This window comes from Schistocerca americana, chromosome 1 (genome assembly GCF_021461395.2).
Source record: "Schistocerca americana isolate TAMUIC-IGC-003095 chromosome 1, iqSchAmer2.1, whole genome shotgun sequence".
NCBI lineage: Eukaryota > Metazoa > Arthropoda > Insecta > Orthoptera > Acrididae > Schistocerca > Schistocerca americana.
This window is the reverse complement of record NC_060119.1, coordinates 955,430,878-955,451,971: the sequence shown is the minus strand read 5'-3', so window position 1 is coordinate 955,451,971 and position 21,094 is coordinate 955,430,878. Positions and strand designations below refer to the sequence as shown.

Genomic DNA, 21,094 nt, shown 5'->3' with positions numbered 1-21,094 from the left:
CATCTTTTGGCGGAACTGTATGACTTAGCAATGTATTTTTGTCCCACGAGATGCGATAGAACAGAAGTCATTCGTGGTGCGACTTATAAAACGAACATTATAATTGGAAATAATGGCATTACTGGATAATAATCTTCACCAAGATATAAATTCTGACAAAAAAGCTGCCGCATCACGAAATAATTATAAGAATGAGATGGAAGCTGGTAGATGACATGTACATGCACACAAACAAATGATTACAGTTTCAAAATACTGAATGATTCATTCTAAAGAAAGGGATTTGCAAACTAAGCAATTCGATAACACGCAAACAGTGCAAACAGATATTCAGCTTGACATTGAATTACGTCGTTGTTGGATGTCCTCTTGAAGGATACAGCGCCAAATTCTGTCCAATTGGCGCTTTAGATCGTCAAAATCCCGAGATGGTTGAAGGGCCCTGCCTATAATGTTCCAGATGTTCCCAGCTACGGAGAGATCCGGCCAAGGTACTGTGTGGCGAGCACGAAGACAAGCAGTAGACACTCTCGCCTTGTGCGGGCAGGCATTATCTTTTTGAAATGTAAGGCCACGATGCCTTGTCATGAAGCGCAACAAAATGGGGCGTAGAATATCTCCGATCTACCGTTGAGCTGCAAGGGCGACGCGGATAACAACCAAAGGAATTCTGCTATGAAATGGTATTCCAAGACCACCACTTGTGGGTGTCGGACCGTATGGCGGAGTGAGTATCCCACCGCTGCCCGGGGCATCTGCAGAAACGTCTTCGATAATCATAGGGACCCATTTCGAAACGGAAGTCATCACTTAAGACTGCTCCAGTCAATGAGATTCCAGGACGAAGATGTGCTGGAGTTCCCCCCCCCCCCCCCCCCCCCCCCAAATAGCGATTAGATACCAATCTGACTGTCGTCTCCCATATGGCCCGATAATCAGGATATATGGTCTGGAGCGCCATTTCATTACATAGCGGGATACCTTTGGGTGTCCGCGGCACCCTTAAAGCGCAGCGGTACGTCAGAGGTATCCTATGCCCACCTTTTCTTGTCCTTCAAGGCAGTCCATCCTAGGCTTACATTTTAGTAAGGTACTGGCCTGCCGCACACGACGAAAGGTTCTACTCCTTGTCTTTTGCTTGCCAAGCTGTATGTGTGTTGGTTAGCAAGGTCGTCGGATCTCTCCCTGCCAATCGATGCCAAGCCGAATAATGGTTGTACTGCTTGCACGTTACTGACTTTCTCCGTTTGCGAAGCTCTTTGTTTTGAATAAATAATTCAGTCCTTCTGAAATTGTAATCATTTGTTTGTACTTGTAAATCTCATCTCCGATTTCCATCCCATTCGCATAATTCTTTCGTGATGTGCCGCTTTTTTATTTATTTTAGTGTATATTTCGCACGGAGGTTTCTAATTTATTACCAAATACAAGAAATCAGCGCCATGGATAAGGCTATCTGTTATAACGAAAACTAAATGTGCTCCTGTGTGTGTGTGTGTGTGTGTGTGTGTGTGTGTGTGTGTGTGTGTGCGTGTGTGTGTAACGTTACTGTGTTGAATTTCTCGTTAATAAAGAGTACTGTACTGACCTGTGGTGTAGGGGTCAAGGACTCTTGTTCTCGATCCCGGGGTTCGAAACCCCCCAGCGCTTAAATTTTGATTAATAATCAGCAATGGCGGACGAAGGCTTCCAGCATAAGAAATTACCCTTATTCTGCCAACGGACTTGTCAAAAAAAGGGAGAAGCGGACAGATGTTCAGGGCATTCTCTTGCCGTTAGGGTGGGAAACTGCCCCTGAACGAGACAGAATCAGCAGTGATCAAAACCATGAGGACGCAGAGGGCAATGGAAACCATTGCATTAAAGACACACATCGTGTATCCACAGGACATGCGGCCTGTAATTGGAAAAGTATCATGATGATCTCTCCATTGACAAAAGATTCTGGAATAGCCCCCCATTTGGATCTCTGGGAGGAACTGCCAATGGAGAGGTGACCATGAGAAGAAGCATGAATAATCAACAAAAGGATAACGTTCTACGAGTCGGCTCGTGGAATGTCAGCAGCTTGAATGTGGTAAGGAAGCTAGAAAATCTGAAAAGGGAAATGCAAAGGTTCAGTCTAGATATAATAGGGTTCAGTGAAGGGAAATGGAAAGGACACAAGAACATCTGGTCAGAAGAATATAGGATAATATCAGCTGCAGAAAAAATGGTATAACGGGCGTAGGAATTGTTACGAACAGGAAGGCAGGGCAGAGAGAGTGTTACTGTGAACAGTTCAGTGACAGTTGTTCTTATCAGAATCAACAGCAAACCAACACCGACAACGATAGTGCAGGTATACATGCCGCCGTCACGAGCTGGAGATAAAGAGATAGAGAAGGTATATGAGGATATTGAAACGTTAATACAGTACATAAAAGATGAAAATCAAACAGTAAGAAGAAGAAAAGGTTATAGCAGAACGTGGACTTGGGATAAGGAATAAGAAAGGAGAAAGACTAATTGAGTTCTGGAATAAATTTCAGGTAGTAATAGCAAATGTTCTGTTCAAGAATCACAAGAGGAGGAAGTATACTTAGAAAACACCAGGTGTTACGAGAAGATTTCAGTTAGATTAATTACATCATCATCACACAGAAATTCCGAAATCAGATACTGGATTGTAAGGGGTACTTATGCGCAGATATAGACTCAGATCACAATCAAGCTGTGATGAAGAGTATCCTGAAGTTCAAGAGGCTAGTCAGGAAGAATCAGTACGCCAGGAAATGGGACACAGAAGTACTAAGGAATGAAGGAGATATGCCTGAAGTTCTCTAAAGCTATAGACACAGCAACCCTAAGGGAAGATCAGTAGGCAGTACAGTTGAAGAGGAATTGGCGTGTCTAAAAAGGGCAGTCACAGAGGTTAGAAGGAAAACCATAGGTACAAAAAAAGGTAACTGCGAAGAAACCGTGGCTAACAAGAAATGCTTCAGCTGATTGATGAAAGGAGAAAGTGCAAAAATGTTCAAGAAACTTCAGGAATACAGAAGTATAAGGCACTGAGCCTTAATTAAATAAATAAGAAGTGCAGGGAAGCTAAGACGAAATGGCTGCATGAAAAATGTGAAGAAGAACTGACTCTCGGTGACATTAAAAGCAACGGTGGTAACATTAAGATTGCAACGGGAATTCCACCCTTAAATGCATAGGAGAGAGTGGATAAATGGAAAGAATCCATTGGAAGCCTCTATGAGGGGGAAGATTTGTCTCATGTGATGGAAAAAGAAGCAGGAGTCGATTTGGAAGAGAGAGGGGATCCGGTATTACAATCAGAATTAAAAAGAGCTTTGGAGGACTTAAGGTCAAATGGGGCAGAGGGAATAGATAACATTCCAGCAGAATTTCTAAAATCATTGGAGAAGTGGAAACAAAACAACTGTTCACGTTGTTGTGTGGAATGTACGATTCTGGCAACATGCCATCTGACTTTCGGAAAATATCATCCACACAATTCCGAAGACTACGAGAGTTGACAAGTGCGGGAATTACCCCACAATCAGCGTAACAGCTCTGGGATTCACGTTGATGACAAGAATAATATACAGATGAATGGAAAAGAAAATTGAGGATGTGTTAGATGACTGTGTGTTTGGCTTTAGGAAAGGTAAAGCCACCAGAGAGGCAATTTTGACGTTGCAGTTCATAACAGAAGCAAGACAACAGAAAAACCAAGACACGCTCATAGAATGTCTACCTGAAAAAAGCGTTCGACAATATCAAGTGGTGCAAGATTTTCGAAATTATGAGAAAAATGGGGGTAAGCTATAGGGCGAGACGTGTAATATACAATACGTACGAAAGCCAAGAGGGAATAATAAGAGTGGACAGCAAGAGCAAAGTGCTTGGATTGAAAAGGGTGTAAGACAGGTATGTAATCTTTCTCTACTACTGTTCAATCTCTACATCGAAGAAGGAATGATGGATGTAAAAGAAATGTTCACGAGTGGGATTAAAATTCAAGGTGAAAAGATATCGGTGATACGATTCGCTGATGATATTGATATCCTGAGTGAAATCGAAGAAGAATTGTATGGTCTGCTGAATGTAATGAAGAGTCTAGTGAGTACGGAATATTGGTTGAGAGTAAATCGAAGAAAGACGAAAGTAGTGCGAGGCAGCAGAAATGAGAACAGTGAGAAACTTATCAGGATTGATGCTCATGAAGGAGATGAATTTAAGGAATTCTACTACCTAGGTAGTAAAATAACCATTGACGGGTGGAGGAAGGAGTATATCTAAAGTAGACTAGCACTGGCAAAAAGGGCATTTCTGGCCAAGAGAAGTCTGTAGATCTTAATTTGAGGAAGAATATTCAGAGAATGTACGTTTGGAGCAGTGTTGTATGGTAATGAAACGTGGACAGTGAGAAAACCAAAACAGAAGAGAATCGAGGCATTTGAGATGTGGTGCTACAGACGAATGTTGAAAATTAGGTGGACGGATAAGTTAAAGAATGAGACGCTTCTGCGCAGAATCGGAGAGCAAAGGAATATGTGGAAAACATCTACAAGAAACAGGAACAGGATGATAGCACAGCTGTTAAGACATCGGGGAATGACTTCTATGATGCTAGAGGGATTTGTAGAGGGCGAAAACCGTGGAGGAAGAAAGATATTGGAATACATCCAGCAAATAATAGGTTGAAAATGCTTCTCTAAGATGGAGGTTGTCAAAGAAGAGGAATTCGTGGTGGGCTGCATCAAACCAGTCACAATACTGATGACTCAAAATAAAAAAAAAATAAAAAAGGAGCAGCGTCACAGGAATCACATGACTCTAATGAAGAGTATTAGCGGACTTGTAAATCATTCGAATTTCGGTTCTTTAAATTTATGAGGAAGAGAAGCCTGTTTTGAGCATAAAATGACATAATTAACAATTTAATCCGATTTCCAGAAAACAAATGCCGTGCTGTGGGAACATACGTAACCTAACGAAGAGCATGTAATATGACACTATTTTGTTTAAAGCAAAGAGATTTAGTTTGGGAAACATATTTGCTATAGTAAAATGCATGTAAATTGCCTTAACACTGAAATTAGTCCGTAAAAGACCGACCTGCCTTTATCGCATTTACTAATGTATTTGAATTCGAATAATGAAAAAATTTAGGTAGCGATATTCACAAGTGTGCGCAAAGAAAATGAGGACGAAAGAGAATAAATTATAGTGGGCCCACCAAATTTAGTCGTGGAATGAAACACAAAGCATAAGGTTTTGTAGAGCGTAACGAAAATCCACTCAACCCAAGCAACGAACTCTCACCTCACTGCTTAATAGACTATAACCATTCAAAACTAATGGAACAGTTGGATTTCGTGGACTAAAACTGCAAGAGTCACTTCGACAACAGATAATGTAACTGATACATAGCCCACTGACATGTAGTTCATACATGAAACCCTACATCAATGTTTTTCTCCCTTCTATGAAGCGTACAATCGCATTTCACCATTGACACTTCATTTGTTCAGATATTTCTAATGGGGATGAGGGGGTGGCGGCCAACGTCTTAACAGTTCGTTCATCTTGACAGTTTTCTTTTAAAAATCACTATTTACCTCCGCCTTTGCTAAAACAATAAATATACTAGAGTATTCCGTATCGATCAGAACACAGTATTGCTCAAGGTGTAATCCTTATATTTAAACTGCTTATAATGTACTGAGATATTGTGCGGCTTAGGTCAGGGTCTAGTAAACTGTTTTACGTTGCCTCACGCAACACAAAATGTCGTTGTACACCTGCACGTGGACGTCTCCGTCCTTCTTGAAGTAGATAATATTTTCTTAGCTAGTGCATCTGACGTGTGAGCTTACGTGAGCGAGTATGGAAAGATTTACAAGGCCGTTCACAATCACGCATGCATAATTATTCGTGGAAATTGCCTAAGCGACCTAGCTGCACCGTCATTGTCTTAAGGTAGTAACCAATCCACCAGCTCAGTTCTCATATACTTAATATTTTAAGTACTATGATAAACTGACACTTTGTTTCGTTCAGCATATACACTACTGGCCATTAAAATTGCTACACCAAGAAGAAATGCAGACGATAAACGGGTATTCATTGGACAAATATATTATACTAGAACTGACATGTTTTCACGCAATTCGGGTACATATATCCTGAGAAATCAGTATCCAAAACAACCACCTCTGGCATTAATAACGGCCTTGATACGCCTGGACATTAAATCGAACAGAGCTTGGATAGCCTTTGCAGATACAGCGGCCCATGCAGCTTCAACACGATACCACAGTTCATCAAGAGTAGTGACTGGCGTATTGTGACGAGCCAGTTGCTTGGCCACCATTGACCAGACGTTTTCAGTTGCTGAGATATCTGGAGAATGTGCTGGCCAGGGCAGCAGTCGAACATTTTCTGTATCCAGAAAGGCCCGTACAGGACCTGCAACATGCGGTCGTGCATTATCCTGTTGAAATGTAGGGTTTCGCAGGGATCGAATGAAGGGTAGAGCCACGGGTCGTACCACATATGAAATGTAATGTCCACTGTTCAAAGTGCCGTCAATGCGAACAAGAAGTGACCGAGACGTGTAACCAATGGCACCCCATACCATCACGCCGGGTGATAGGCCAGTGTGGCAATGACGAATACACGCTTCCAATATGCGTTCACCGCGATGTCGCCAAACACGGATGCGACCATCGTGATGCTGTAACCAGATCCTGAATTCATCCGAATAAATGACGTTTTACCATTCGTGCACCCAGGTTCGTCGTTGAGTACACCATCGCAGGCGCTCCTGTCTGTGATGCAACGTCAAGGGTAACCGCAGCCATGGTCTCCGAGCTGATAGTCCATGCGGCTGCAAACGTCGTCGAACTGTTCGTGCAGATGGTTGTTGTCTTGTGAACGTCCCCATCTGTTGACTCAGGAATCGAGACGTGGCTGCACGATCCGTTCCAGCCACGGGGAAAATAAGCCTCTCATCTCGACTACTAGTGATACGAGGCCGTTGGGATCCAGCACAGCGTTCCGTATTACCCTCCTGAACCCACCGATTCCATATTCTGCTAACAGTCATTGGATCTCGAGCAACGCGAGCAGCAATGTCGCGATAGGCTACAATCAGATCTTTATCAAAGTCGGAAACGTGATGGTACGCATTTCTCCTCCTTACACGTGGCATCACCACAACGTTTCACCAGGCAACGCCGGTCAACTACCGTTTGTGTATGAGAAATCGGTCACATCAGCACGTTATTGGTTCGCCACCGACGCCAACCTTGTGTGAATGCTCTGAAAAGCTAATCATTTGCATATCACAGCATCTTCTTCCTGTCGGTTAAATTTCGCGTCTGTAGCACGCCATCTTCATGGTGTAGAAATTTTAGTGGCCAGTAGTGTAGTACTTATATCTGTCCAAAATGCCATTCCGATCAGGGACGTAGTCTTTGACCCCTACTGTTCAATCTACAGGTAGCAGAACCAATGACGGAAATGAAAGACTATTTATGTTGGCGTTTAGGATATAAGTATGGTGATATATGAGTTGTATCACAATGTAGCAGTGATGAAGAGTAGGCTGAAGTTTAAGAGACCAGCCAGTCGGAATCATTCCGCAAAGAAGTGGAAGGAATTACGAGGTACACTTGAGGTTCTCTGAGGCTATAGAGGAAAGAGCGAATAGATTGAAGGTGTACACTGAGAGTTTTTACGAGAATAATGAACAGCATGATGGGACAAAAGTGGAATGGGAGCCGATATGGAAGATACAGGAGATCCGGTGTTAGAGTTCAACAGAGCTTTGGAAGACCTGAGATCAAATAAGGCAGCGGGAATACTTAACACTCGATCAGAAGTTCTTAGCGCATTTGGAGAATTGGCAAACAAGAGCCTATTCAAGCTGGTACATTGAATCCATGAGACCCGAGACATTCCGAAAAATATCAACCGCACAATGCCCAAGATGTGTAGGTCAGATAACAAAGAGAACTATCGCATAATCAGTTCAACATCTCGTTCACCCGAGTTTCTGACGTGAATAACACACAGAAGAATGAAAAAGGAAAAACTGAGGCTCTGTTAAAAGACGATCAGTTTGGCTTCAGGAAAGTGAAAGTATCAGATGGGCAGTTATGAGGCTCACCTTGATAATGGAAGCAAGACTGAAGAAAAATGCAGACGGGTTCACAGAATTAGTCGACCTGGAAAATGCGTTCGACGATGTAAAATGGTGCAAGTTGTTTGAAATTCTCTGAAAAACGAGCGTAAGCTATAGGTACGGTCGAATAATGTACAGCAGGACGATGAGAGAAACAGGCTTAGGAGTGGAATTAAAATTTAGGGTGAAAGGATATCAATGATAAGACTCGCTGATGACATAACTATCCTTAGTTATAATGAAGAACAGCTACAGTACCTCTTGAACGAAATGAACAATCTAATCAGCACACATTGTAAGTTAAGAGAAACTCGAAGTAAGACGAAAGTAATGAGATGTAGCAGAAATGAGATTACCGGTAAATTAAACATCAAAATGTAATCGTAGTGTCGTCGAAGTGAAGGAATTCTGCTACCTTAGGAGCAAAGTAATACATGTCAGACGAAACAAGGAGGACATAAGAACTAGATTAGCACAGGCAAAGAGGGAATTCTTTACCAAAAGAAATGTATTATTATCAAATATCGGCCTTAATTTGAGGAAGAAATTTCTGAAAATGTACATTTATTACACATCATTCCTTGGCAGTGGATCATGAACTGGGGGGAAACGGGCAATGAAGGGAATCGAAATGCTTCAGATACGGCGCGACAGAAGAATATTAAAAATTAGGTGGACTAATTAGCAATCAGATGGTTCTCTGTAGGATCAGCGAGGAAAGGAATACATGGAGAGCAGTGACTAGGAGGAGGGTCAGGATGGTAGGACACCTTTAAGACATCTGGGAATAACTTTTATGGTATTAGAGGGAGCTGTAGAGGAAGACAGAGAATGGAATATGTTTCAAAAATAATTGAGGTTGTTCCTGTGCAAGTGCTAGTCTGAGATGGAAAGGTTTTCAAACGAGTGAAAGTAGTGACGGGTCGTAGCAAATCAGTCAGAATGCGGATGGAGGAAAAAAGAAAAAGAACATAATGACTTACTTCAAACATGTTATGGTTGTTAAGCAACACAGAAAATTTTGAAAAAGATGTAGTATGCGCAGGAAGAATATATCTTTTTATGCACAATGAACAGTCACAGACCTGTGAGGATTAGAGCTTGTGAAATGGTGAGTAATGCAAGTTAAATTGTTATTTCTCTTCGCAGCTTCTATACACTATGTTACTGCCTGAACTGAATGAATTGGCAGAGAGAAAAGGAGAAGTCTTCATCCACACGATTAGTCTGCAATCCACAGTTAAGTTGTTAAGAGTGTGCATAGAATCACTTCAAAACTATTTCTTTACCGTTTCAGTCTCGACTAGCATACGGGAAAAAGAGAACACTCACATGTTTCTGTGTGAACTCTGATTTGTCTTATTTCATCATGATGGTCATTTCTCCCTACTTAGGTGGGAGTAAAATATCTTGGTCTTGGAGGAGAAAGTTGACGTTTGCATTTTCTTGAAAAGTCAACGAATAACATCTTTATTTTAATGATTTCTATCACAACTCTCTCACCACACACGTCAAATTCTCCCCTGTTTGTTGAAAACACGAAACGAACTGCACTTCCTTGAATTTTGTCTATATTCCCCGCAAAACCTATTCGGCATAATTTCCATACCGCACTGCAGTGCTTCAGAAAAGGACGGACAATGGGACTGCAGGCAGTCTTAAGAAGCTTTCGAGCTTTTCTAAGTGTTACGCCAATGAAACGTAGCTTTTCGTTCGATTTGGCAACAAAATTTTCTATTTCACCGTTCCGATTTAAGTTGTAATCCCTGATATTTAGTTGAATCGGCTGACAACGTTTGGATAAAAAGGAAAAATTATTCCCATAGCTTACGTATTTGAGAGGGATAAACCGCTTCCTGTTTTCTTGCGTCCCATAAAATATCTGAAAATCTGAACTTTCTATTTTGAAACGTTTTCCATATCTAATTTATTATTAATTTCGAGTTCTTTTTCCTTTTTTTGTGTCACTGATGCGAAGAAGCTTTCTTTTCTCAGCCAGAAGCAGAACAATATCATCACATTGAATAAAAACCTGCAGAAAATTTGCAAATTTGTTGCCTTTTTTAAAACTCACACGACTTGTAGAAGAAAATCACTTTTGAATTTAGGTAAGCACTAACTTCCCTGCTATCCCCTGTAGGTAACAGCACAAAGTACAAAAGAAAGAGAATTCACGTACAAAGAATGTTGTTTGTACTGTGTATGCATTATGCAATTTCGGGTGTGTTGGTGTGACAGTGTGTTTAGACACATGTGTCTTATGGAAATAGAAAATACCCATTGCAACCTGAATACGTATAATATTCACTAAGCGATAATTCCTCGTACGTCAGATAAAACAGGTAAGTTTTCTTTGGTTTTAAAGAATGATGGATTTTCGAAAATTATTATTTAAACATTGCTTTATGTAAGTAATGTACACTTCCGATGCTCACTGATACTCTCTCTGATAAGATCGTACACTCAATGGCAATTCTTCTGCAATAGATTTTTTTCTTTATTGACGTTCGTGGCAGTAGGCTACTCATCTCTTAGTGAAGAAGACATGAAAACAATGTCAATAACCGCGAGACTTTGAACAAAAGCGCAAATTAGCTCATACCTCATTAACTTGATAACAAACGGTATTTGATCATTGTCAGTCATCATTATAATCCCGGAAACCACAATTTCATGCGGCGCTTACATATTTAAGCCACATAGTTGCAGCTGCTGCACGCTGATGAACTTCGGTATAGCTATCAGCTGGAATACAAATTAATGACCCTGCACTAATTTGACTTAATCTGGAATACGATGAGTGTCACACTAAAGCTTCAGTTGTAGATTAAATGCTCTCGGGGGTATATCACATTTTCCAAGCTGTTTTAACGCGACACAAAATGAAAGGTGTAACAAACGGTACTTGAAGTTTTGTTTTCAAACTTATGGAAAGAATTTCTGCACATGTTTGATTCAATCGAGTTAGCGTTGCAAGTATCTTTTACGTTTTGTGGGCAATTATACCGTAAACAGAGGTTTGCTTTTATGAAGAAAACACTAAATTATTTATGCCGTCCGCTTAGAGTACATCACCTGTTGATATACATTAACCTTTTAGTTGCGGTATTATGCCTCGTTATACCTTTAAAAATCCTGTCATCACTAACCGAAACTGGAAAACTTACACGTATCAGCTACAGAAATACATACAGCATCTCAAAGAAATCGTCGTCAGCGAGGTTTTCTAATTAATATGAAAATTGTTCATTCATTATAGAGGTTAAATATCTAATGCTTTGCATCTTCAGCGGTAGATGATATTTTGTTCCTGGCCTCTGGCTATCGCTCGTTAAACATCCTACCACGCAAATGGTGAAGGCAACAGAGTTTCCAGTATTCATCATACGCGGAACGAGTGACTGCAGAGGGTTTTGTTTCACATCTGCTAGAAATAAAGCACATTTCTAGAGAGCAGAAATCCTTTTTGACTTGGCGATAATGTAATCAAAAGGAAGCCATTGAAATGCAAATCGTGTCTTCAGTATTTGCAGCTCAGTACGTGCGAGTGAGTCCGAGAATACAGACATTCGACCACTTCTCTAATGAAAACTGCCTGCAGCAGTACTCAGACTGGAAGTAAACATTGTTCTCGGTTACAGACAAAACACAAATTTGCAATGCATGTAAGGAAAACAAAATATGCAAGCTATCGTAATTAATGTTCCACATTACCTATCTCGTCCGCATAGAGCTACATTGGCATGTACATTTTCTCTCTTTTAAATTTAAAGCTGCATGCGTATTTAAAATGCATAAATAGTTTTTTTTCCAAATTTCATTATTGGATTATTACATTCAAAACAGCAACATAACACTCATATTAGCCGGCCGGTGTGGCCGTGCGGTTCTAGGCGCTTCAGTCTGGAACCGCGTGACCGCTACGGTCGCAGGTTCGAATCCTGCCTCCGGCATGGATGTGTGTGATGTCCTTAGGTTAAGTAGTTTTAAGTAGTTCTAAGTTCTAGGGGACTGATGACCACAGATGTTAAGTCCGATAGTGCTCAGAGCCATTTGAACCATTTTGAACACTCATATTATTCTATGTATGTCTGAATGATACTACGGGAATTACTTCTCCTAATATCGCTCACAAACATTATTATCGTGTCTTCATACTGAACTGTCCGCCCCGATAGCTAAGTGGTCAGCGTGACGGATTGCCGTCCTATGGGCCCGGGTTCGATTCTCGGCTGGGTCGGGGATTTTCTCCGCTCAGGGACTGGGTGTTGTGCTGTCTTCATCATCATTTCGTCCCCATCTGGCGCGCAGGTCGCCCAATGTGGCGCCGAATGTAATAAGACCTGCACCAAGGCTGCCAGACATGCCCCGCAAGGGCCTCCCGGCCAATGACGCCAAACGCTCATTTCCATTTCCATACTGCACTTGAAAAGAAAATAGTTACAGTTTTTTATAGTTTCAAAACACCAGGCAAATATTCCATCGACATTTTTCAAAAGTTGTAAGTTGTTTTTATCTGACAATGCTTTTGTTTTCTTTTTTGTCGTTCGGAGAATTATATTTTGATAATATGCAGACTTAATATTTCAACAGTTTTGTGAATGTTCTAAGACACGTAACTTAAGTAACGTGAATCTTGACAACGTACTGTCAGCGCTGTTTTTATGAGAAGAACTCCTAAAAATAGATCAACACGTTAGGCAACAATTATTTTAACTCAGAGCTGCATGAATTCTGGGTGATGATTATTGAGGAAAATTGTTCCAGGAGCGAAATTAGTTTGAATTCTACTTGCAGTGCTTGCTAAGATCTTTTATGGGCTTGGAGTATTATGTGTGTGCTACCTTTATTCGAGATTATTTTCTAGTATCTTTTGTATGAAATCACTAGCTCTGTTTCAACAGCCACCTATATTTTTATGTCGATTAAGGGGAATCGTACCGCCCAAAATGACAAAATTTGACATTTTTACTATTGTGAAGATGATGAAAAACTGGATATTTATGCTTAATTTGGCGCCAGCTTTATTAAAATATTCGAATATTTACTATTTTAAATAAATATTTGAAAATAATTCTGCGCATAGGTTTCCCGAACACCAAAGGAAACTGCAACAGTGTAGGAGGCTCAGATCGGAAGTGTCACGATGCAAACCTGGATGGTTTGAGCCGTGGTTTTACCAACTGTTCAGCAGTAGGAACATCCCTTCACATCTTATCCAGGTTTAGGACTGACTATGCGCATAGTACATAGGCATGTTTAAACGATTTTGAATTTTTAGTATGATTATATGAGTTCTTGTATTCTTGCTTGTCAAAAATTTCCCGATGGTGTGGTTAGGCAGGAACCCAAGAGTACAGCTTGAACTGCTGAGAATCAAACGAGCAACGCTGATGATACATCTCTCAGTTGCTGTGTCAAAGGAAGCCACAACTGTGAGGTATGCTCTGGTTTTCAAATGCCACGGTGCTTGAGGCAGTTGCTAAATGGTCGTAAACGTAACAGTCGGAAAGTCCACAGAACAGAATGTAGGCTATCTTAATAATGCGATTGCGTCTCCTGACTGTCTCCGTAACTGTCGATTAAAGATCGTATGACGCAGTGAAGGGCTGCCTTAACGAGAACGGCGTGATACCACCTCTTTCACTTAACTCGACATCAAACGGAGAAGAATTATCGAATCATTTCGAAAATGCTCATTACTATAATCAGTCACGTATAATTCTCTTCCCACGACGCGTATTTGACGTTTATATCTTCATCATCAGGTAAGTCAAGTAATGAAAACATTTGAGAAAACAGAGTAAACTGATGCCTGAATAAACTAGAAGTTTTTTGTAATTTTTTATGCCTGTGAGAATTAATACTTATGAAAAGACATCATAAAAATAGGGTATGAACTGTGATTGCTTATTAAATTTTCCAGTAGATAACCTGACCTAAGAGATTTTAAAACTAGATGAACATCGCTTTATTACTGTCGCGTGAAAAAACAAATTTCATACTCATATGATTTATTTGTGTGTTTGTTCACTTTGAGTATGAAAAGTAACGTTTGAAGTACCAATATTTTCTGCCCAACTTTTCACAAGAAAAATATTTTATACATAATGATACATAGAACTTGTTTCTTAAATGACAGCGAACATGAGAATTCCCAATTCACTCCTTGCAGTGCTATTCCAGTTCCATATATTATTCCAAAAATTTCTAAATTCCTCCTCAAAAGGCAGGTATCCCTTCAGCTTTCTAGGAGACTCTATTTTCTTTCTACTGTATCAGTTGGAAGGTTACTGGTGTATACTATCATTTTTTGTATCATAATGATGCTTAGAGCACAATTTACAAGTCTGAATTTGTGGCGCACAAGGCCAATAATCTATCGGCTGTCTGATTATGCCAAAATTATTTCTCGAGTAAGGATGATGATTACATTATGATACTTCCTCACCCCAAGGTTATGCTTTACCGTGGAATTCAACACACAGGGCAGATTTCTTTCATAAGAGAAGCCACCAGGTATTATTAGCAACAATATTATTATCTACGATGTTGACTGTGAATATATCACTCCTAGATGCATAAGTAACCATTGACACATACTCCTTCAGTGTGTGTACCCCGTCACATTGTAACGTTGTTAGTTTAATTGCTATGAAAGCGGTGCTGAAAGACAATAAAAGCGGGTTAAAAGCTGTGAGATGTCTGGCGAAGTTAACCTTGCTGAGCAACTGTTTCACCAGGTATCCAGTCTAGCTTACCAAATCCCCAACCAGACTAACATTAATTATAATATTTTAGTAGTCATACGGCAACCGGTGATATGTATATAAAAAAGAGAATTTAAATAAAAATAAATAAATCAGTTTATATTTGGAAATTTATTTTAGCATTGATCATTGAAATTTCAGCATATTAAACTCGATTCATAACTAAGCTGGTGCCTCATTTAGGATTGTGAAAATGTGAGATTGTAATCTTATGGAATACATCAAATATGGAGCCAAGAATGGGAGACTGCATACAACACTGCATTCATAAAATAACACACGAAGAACGTTGAAACATATGCAAGAAGAAATTAACCACAACCAACCGATTCAATTTTCACCCAAAGAAGTTACGTTCGTAGTACAATCCTGTCCGTCATGTAATTACCACACACTGGTATACTAAATTCATACTAACTCTCTGTGAAATCTTCCCGAAAAGAATAGCTGAGGGCTACTTTGATGAATACACCACACGCTTCACGTGGTCAACTTGGTTTACACAAAGAGTGTAACTCCACAATAATTTTGATAGTTAAAATAAATTAGATCGAAAAGCAATTTACAAAAGAAAAACCTCGAACTGGTTACTGTCGTCTTACTATTAACCTGATGGGTCAAACAATTGTATAAGCACGTGGCACTGGTCTCACAAAGTACACCCCACGTGGGTTGAACATAAAGAAAAGTTGCTATATTGAAAAATATTGTCAAGACAAGACGTTATAATCTCACGCACATTCGCATTGAAGATTGATGATGCTAGTTAGAGTTACTGATCAACACGTGGTTCCACTTTACTCACAAAGTAGTGACAAAGCAACTACCGGAATATATTCTGAACTTCACACTCGAATTACACTGCGCTGCAATTTAAGATAACATTAGATATTTTAGAGCTAAACATGAAATAAAGGTGATTAAATTTTCTGTTAGGCTGAACTTACGAAATCCATTGTCCTACGGACTTAGCAGACACGCGCTTAGCCGGAGATCTTACCACTTCACACGCTCGCCGCGGACAGACTGACCTGGTCCCTTCCTGAGGGTGGCTCACAAATACAAGCGGAAGTGGCCAGAGAGGCAGCTTCCTATACCAACATGACAAGGGATGGACAGGACCATACTAAGGATAGAAACCTCTTTGCTTTTAGAAAGCGTAGCTACCTGTTCCGACGTTGGTCCGACTGTTCTCTAGCAGACAGGCTTGTCTGCTACCATCCAGCATGCAACTAGAAATACATTTGCTCATTCATACTCTCACACAGACGGGAAGGGGGATGACAGTATCTTATCATATACAGTATATAAAAGAAACCAGATGTAGGTTCAGTATGAGACAGTGTGACATGAATTACGTATAAACTGTGTTTTAAAGTGTAGTAGTGTGACAGATCGTTATTGTTTATGTGTAAAAGTAACACGTTTCACTGCTCAGTCTTCTCCCAGATAGTCAGAAACACCACAGTAAATTTAGAAGAGGAATTTATGCTGTAAATGACAACAGATTTGAGAAATTAACATGAAAGGAATCCAACAGAGACCTTTCAACATGTCCTGTCACCCAGTATTATGAACAAATCAGTAGATCAAAGGTTGTACTGGATATGAAACGGATTATTTTTCGCCAGTTCCAACACGGGACGCGAAATGATTTGAATTAGTTAAGGTATTTACAATAAAATTATGTTTCATTAGTAACAGACTAATAAAACTTATTTGGAAGGAACATCCCAATTCCGTGGAAGCACTACTTTATTGTATCCTACATATGGAGTCCGTTTCACTCCCGCTGTTTTTATTACACTGAAGTGACCAAAGACATGAGATACTTCCCAATATCATGTCGGACTTGCTTTTGTCCTATGTATTGCAGAAGGTCGACGTGGCATGGACTCAGTAAGTTGTTGGAAGCTCCTGCACAAATACTGAGCCATGCTGTGTCTATAGACGTCCATAAATACCAATGTGTTACAGGTGCAGGATTTCGTGCACGAACTGACCTCTCTTTTATGTGTCATAAGTGTTAGATGGGATTCATGTCGGTCTATCTGGACGGCCAAATCATTCGCTCGAACTGTCCAAAATGCTCTTCAAACCAATCGCGAACACTTGTGACCCAGGTGAGCGGCGCATTGTCATCCATAAAAATTCCACCTTTGTTTGGGACCATGAAGCCCATGAGTGGGTGCAAATGGTCTCCAGTTAGCCGAACATAAACATTTCCAGTCAGTGATCGGTTCAGCTTGACGAGAGGACTCACTCCACTCCATGTAAACATAGCCCACTCCATTATGGAGCACCCTCGGCCAGCACAGTGCCTTGTTAACAACATGAATCAATGGCTTTGTGAGGTCTGCTCCAGTCTGGAACCCTACCATCGGCTCTTAGCAATTGAAATCGGCTCTCAGCTGACCAGACGACTGTTATCCAATCGTCTAGAGCCCAACTGATACGGTCACGAGCCCAGGAGAGGCACTTCATGCAATGTCGTCAAGTTAGCAAAGGCACCTGCGTCGGTCCTCCGCTATCGTACATAGTCTATTAACATCTCATTTCGCCGCACTGTCCTAATGGATAAGTTCGTCGTACGCCCAATATTAATTCCTGTAGTTCTTTCAAGCAGTGTTTCTTGTATGTTAGCAATGACAACTCGGCACAAATGCGGCTGCTTTCGGCGGTTAAGTGAAGGCCGCCGGTCACGGCTTGTCCATTGTGAGAGGTAATGCCTAAAACGTGTTATTATTGGCACACTCTTGACACTGTGGGTCTCGGAATATTGAATTCCCTGACGATTTCCGAAATGTAATGTTCCGCGCGTCTAGGTCCAACTACCGCTCCGCGTTTGAAGTCTAAATTCCCGTCTTGCGGCCATAATCACTTCGAAAAGATTTTCACATGAATTACCTGAGTACAAATGACAGCTCCGTTAATGCACTGTTCTCTTACACCTTGTGTATTACCGACATCTGTATCTGCTCATATCGCTATCCGATGTGTGCATCACATCATTGCATGTTACAATTATATACATGTGTGTATCAAACTTCTTTTTTTCTTTCCACGTCTACTACTCTTCATCTCAGAATAGCACTTGCAATCTACGTCCTCAATTATTTGCTGAATGTATTCCAATCTATGTGTTCCCTTACAGTTTTTGCCCGCTACAGCTCCGTCTAATACTATAGAAGTCATTCCGTGATATTCCGTCAGATGTTCTATCATCCTGTCCTTTCTCCTTGTCCATGTTAACCAAACATTCCTTTCCTCTCCGATTCCGCGCAGAACCTCCTCATTCCTCATCTTATCAGTCCACCTAATTTTCAATATTCGTCTGTAGCACCACATCTCAAATGCTTCGATTCTCTTCTGTTCCGGTTTTCCCACAGTCCATGTTTCACTACCATACAATGCTGTACTCGAAACGTACATTCTCAGAAATTTCTTCCCCAAATTAACTCCTATGCTTGATACTAGTGAAGTTCTCTTGGCCAGGAATGCCCTTTTTGCCAGCGCTACTCTGCTTTTGATATCTTCCTTGCTCCGTCCGTCGCTGGCAATTTTCACCAGCTGCGACATAGTCGTGAATGTGAACAGTGAGCCAATACTGTCAAATGTTTATTTATCACAGTCTTTGATCACAATATTGTCCGCCCCCGGTAGCTGAATGGTCAGCGCGACAGAATGTCAATCGTAAGGGCCCGGGTTCGATTCCCTCCTGGGTCGAAGATTTTCTCCGCTCAGGGAATCGAAAGAATTGCACCCGGCAGGCCGGGGTGGCCGAGCGGTTCTAGGCGCTTCAGTCTGGAACCGCGCGACTGCTACGGTCGCAGGTTCGAATCCTGCTTAGGGCATGGATGTGTGTGTGATGCCCTTAGGTTAGTTAGGTTTAAGTAGTTCTATGTGCTCAGAGCCATTTGAACCATTTTGAACTTGCACCGGGCGAACGGTCAACCCGACGGGAGGCCCTAGTCACACGACATTTACATCACAATATAAGTTCCTTTGATGATGACCGGTTTCAGTCAGTAATGGCCATCTTCAGATCTACAATATATAAAAAAAGATGTGAAGGTAGCCATTAGTGACTAAAACCGGTCGTCGTCAAATGAAATTGTATTGTGATCAAAGACTGGAATAAAAAAAAATAAAACATTTAAGTGGTGATTATGCTGCCTAGGAGACAGAATTGCTTAATTTCATCTACTTCGTAACCATCAATCCTGGTGTTAAGTTACTCGTTGTTCTCATTTCTGCTACCTCTCATTTCTTTCGTCTTTCTTCGATTTACTCTCACTCCATATTCTGTACTCATCACACTGTTCATTCCATTCAGCAGATCCTATAATTCTTCTTTCGCTTAACTCAGAATAGCAATGCCATCAGCAGATCTTATCATTGGTGTCCTTTCATCTTGAATTGTATTCCCGCTCCTGAACCATTCTTTTAGTTCCAATACTGCTTCTTGGATGTACAGACTGATCAGTTGGTGCGAAAGGCTACATCCCTGTCTTAGACCCTTTTTAATTAGCACACTTCGTTCTTGGTCGTCCACTCTTATTATTCCGTCTTGGCTCTTGTACATATTGTATGTTACCAGTGAACCATAATTTATTTTCAAAGAATATTCTTAAGAATTTATTTTATTTACTAGCGATTCATCAAGAACATTAACACGTTTAATCACACTATGTGAGCATGTAAGTAGTTTCCAGGGAGTAACTGATGAAATCATAGCCAAATTCATTTTAACAAATGGGAATTTTATTCACTTTAATAGTGCCTAAAACATTTTTTAGAAGAAACAGATTTAAAATTATAATCAGAAAGCACCTTCTAAATATCAAAGTTACAATTTATGCAGAAGCAGAAAGAAACAAGTTTTGACTGTATGAGCTTTCGGGCAGAAAACCTTGCCGCTCCCTTTTGACACGGCTGTAATTACGACCGCTCACAACAGCCTCTGGAATACTACACTGGTGCAAATCTGCAACACACCAGATAACTTTAAACTAAGACTTTTAACAATTTACACAAGCACACAAACTATGCACCTTCCGTAGGAGGGATGGAAATGGTACAAAACACTAACAATTAAAATAATAACCTTGCCACCGAAGGTGCAACTTGATTTTAACTTCTAAGAAAAGTCTTACGGTGGAAGGGTGGCAACTTTATATACTAAAATGACCATTTAAATAAAAGCCCATGAAATGCAATCTTACATAAAATTATACAAGGTTGGCCAAACATGCTCTACAGTACACATATACCTCCTCTCAAGATAATAGGCAAGATAAAAACACATTTCAGGAATTAAGCCGTTACACTCCAGGCAATAAATTCGTTAACACACCGAATCCGACAAACATGACAGAGGCAACTATTAACGTGTGGCAGAGTGATAGGAAGATTACCGAACAACCCGAACCGCAGGTTGCTCTAACTCGCCCCTACTCCACAAGGGAAAAACGGACAACCCAATTCATAAATAACCACCTTCCCGCGGGAGGTGGAACGACCCAAAAGCAAAGCGGCTGGTGACCTCACCAAGCAAACAAGTAGAATTTAACAAGTAAATGAAACAACACATCACCAATCACTTAACTCCTAATAAACTGCAGTTTCTGGCGAAGACCTGGCGCAGCACCTCGAAAACGCTCTCCCGAACCGTCCGCAGCCAGCCGCTTCAACGGAAGCTGATCTCCCGTCTCACGGCGTCGCAGCTCGCACCGGCCAGACCGATGTCGTGGGTTGACTCCTGCTGCTCTCGTATCAGCAGCGAAGCCACTACCCCTCGATATACGCCGCGGCCCACTGGACTCACGTGGCGACCTCACATGCAGCGACGCTCAAGACGGACAAGTCATCTTGTGTCTCAGTGCGTGACCGATCAACTGATCGATCCAACTGCCAATGACCATTGCCTGAGCAAACTCGAGCAGACTGGCGGCCTAACGCCCAGACTCAGATACAGGAACTAAGCCCCGACCGAGCGACCACTCGCTGAATTCTCTTACTGAGGGAGTCGAAGGTCATTTTGCCGGCTTTAAAGGTTGATCCGAACGACAGACAGATACTAACTGCCTAACAAATGCGGACGAGAGACGTACCCAGACTGACCGACTGGCGAGCTCATAGC

General features: G+C 41.1%; 1 protein-coding gene across 1 annotated transcript in view; it reads left to right on the top strand.

Annotated features, from left to right (window-relative positions):
* The window catches only part of LOC124595537, a 112,597-nt gene that overhangs the window by 67,357 nt on the left and 24,146 nt on the right, over positions 1 to 21,094 (top strand). The gene's annotated exons all lie outside the window — the stretch shown is intronic.